Source organism: Penaeus monodon, chromosome 40 (assembly GCF_015228065.2).
Source record: "Penaeus monodon isolate SGIC_2016 chromosome 40, NSTDA_Pmon_1, whole genome shotgun sequence".
NCBI lineage: Eukaryota > Metazoa > Arthropoda > Malacostraca > Decapoda > Penaeidae > Penaeus > Penaeus monodon.
This window is the reverse complement of record NC_051425.1, coordinates 32,223,837-32,226,073: the sequence shown is the minus strand read 5'-3', so window position 1 is coordinate 32,226,073 and position 2,237 is coordinate 32,223,837. Positions and strand designations below refer to the sequence as shown.

The 2,237-nt window shown below is 54.2% G+C and overlaps 1 protein-coding gene across 1 annotated transcript in view; it reads left to right on the top strand.

Moving 5' to 3' along the window:
- The first annotated feature begins 828 nt into the window (after positions 1 to 828).
- LOC119597743 (adhesion G protein-coupled receptor L2-like) overlaps positions 829 to 2,237 on the top strand; it is a 78,417-nt gene continuing 77,008 nt past the window's right edge. Inside the window, exon 1 of the mRNA XM_037947354.1 lies at positions 829 to 1,021. The gene's annotated coding sequence lies outside the window, so the exon portion shown is untranslated. The remainder of the gene's footprint in view (positions 1,022 to 2,237) is intronic.

Sequence of the window (2,237 nt, the reverse complement as noted above, 5' to 3'; positions counted from 1 at the left end):
GGAGGGAACTCTCTAACTAAAGGGGGGGAGGGAAGTGGGGGAGAGTTGCCATGGAGGAGGAGAGTAGAGGGAAGTCGCCGGACGAGAGATACAACGGATGGGAATGGAGGGGGATTGCTCGATCGGGGAGGAGGAGGAAGGGGGGGGGGGGAGAGAGAATGCGGGCTGGGGGAGGCATATCGCATCTTCTCCTATTGTCTTGTAAGGAAAACTTTTTCCTCCCTTGTTCCGCCCTCGGCCGAAACTTCTGTCGCAGGGAGATTAGGCTATCGTGTGTCGGTCAGCATTTCACGTCTGTCCCGCTGTTTTGAGCCTCGGCCTCTCGTCGGCGACCGTTGCCTTTGGAATCATATTTCTAAGGGAGGGGGGGGAGGGGATGAGTGGGGGAAAAGGGGAGGGGGAAGGGAGGAAGGGAGGGGGAAGGAGGAGTGATGAGGGGACGGGGGGGAAAGGAGGGGGAAGGGAGGGTGTGACGAGAGGAGAAGGAAGGAGAGGAAGTGTATTTTGTTGTTGGCCCGTTGATGGTGTACTTTGCTCGGCTTTTTTTTGTCTGTACTTCTGTGCGTGATAATGCTGCACTGGTGTTTGTTTGTTTGTTTGTTTTTCCTCTTCTCAGTCTAGTGGTGCGATTTGTTCGACGATTACGATGGTGATGGTAATGATTTTGAACATTTAAATATGCAAATAACATCAACAGCAACAACACGAAAACACTAACAGCAATATGCACAAACACCCAATGCAACAAATACAACAAAAACACCACCACCAAAGACCCCCCCCCTTAAAAGGAACCCTCCACTGACCCTCTCTCTCTCTCCCTCGCAGAGCGGCCGCGCTACCGGACGGCGTACGCGTGCGAGGGCTCCACCCTCAACATGGAGTGCGACCCGGGTCACGTGATCAACCTCATCCGGGCCAACTACGGCCGCTTCAGCATCACCATCTGCAACGAGCATGGCAACACCGAGTGGTCCGTCAATTGCATGAGTCCCAGGTCGCATCGCGTCCTGCACGATAAGTAAGTTGGAGTGTTGTTTCGTTTTTTTCTTTTCTTTTCTTTAGCTTCTTTTGCTCTCCGGGAAATGCTCTTTTCTTTTCTAGTTGTTCTTCTGTTTAGCTTCTTTTCTTTCTCGTGTACTTTGTTTCCTTTATTTTTTCTGTTAGATATTGTACTTTCTCCTTCCTCTTCGTCGTCATCTTCTTTTTTTACCTCTTCGTTGTCATCTTTTTCTTCCTCTTCGTCATCTTCTTCTTCATCTTTTTTTTTTCCGCGAATGTGTCCGCGCGAGCGCCCGCACACGCACTTATATTTGCAGATACTCGTCGCGCACACAGTCTTCTCAAGCAAATATGTGCATACACTCGTACAGACACACAGGTAAATATGCTTACCTGTGCACAGGACGCACGTCAAGGAGGTTGTGTGTGTGTGTGTGTGTGTGTGTGTGTGTGTGTGTGTGTGTGTGTGTGTGTGTGTGTGTGTGTGTCTAATTCGCTCCATTCCCCCCTCACCCCTCCTTTCCCCCTGTTCCCCGTCCCTTCTCTCCTTCCCCCTCCCTCCTTCCCTCCTTCCCTTCCAACCTTCCCCTCTTCACTCCCTCTCCCTTCCCTCTCCCTCCCCTCCGTACCTCATTGCCCTCCATTCTCTCCCCCTTCTCCCTCCTCCCCTCGCTCTTCCCCCTCTCCCTTTCCCTCCCTTCCCTCCGTCCTTCCCCCCTCCCCCTTCCCTCCGTCCTCCCCTCTCTCCCTCCCTCCTCCCCTCCCTCTCTTCCCCCGCCGGCGCTTATCAGGCCTCGGCGTCCCCCCCCCCCCCAGGTGCCACCCGTCACCTGGCAGTGCCCCTCCGCCGTCATAATCCTGTGATACATTGCCATACCCTGGACGCGCTCTTAGGGGGAGGGGAAGGGGGGGAGGGGGGAGATGAGGGTGATTTACGCTGGGTATCGCTGTAAATTATTTCTCCTTTGGCGGCGGCGATGGAGGGAGGGAGGGAGGGAAGAGAGAATGGGGAATGGGAGGGAGTTTCTGGGACGGGGATTGGGGTGGAGGGGTAATAGGAGGGGGGGGGGGAGAGGAGAGGGTGAAGAGGAGGAAGGATAGAGAAGGAGAACTGGGATAGCTTGGGGGGGGGGATGTTAGGGGTCACTGCCTTCACTATCTTACTCTTACTCCTACGCACACTCCCTTGCCGTCCCTTGTAAGGAATTGGATAGGCTTACCGTTTTCTGTTCTCC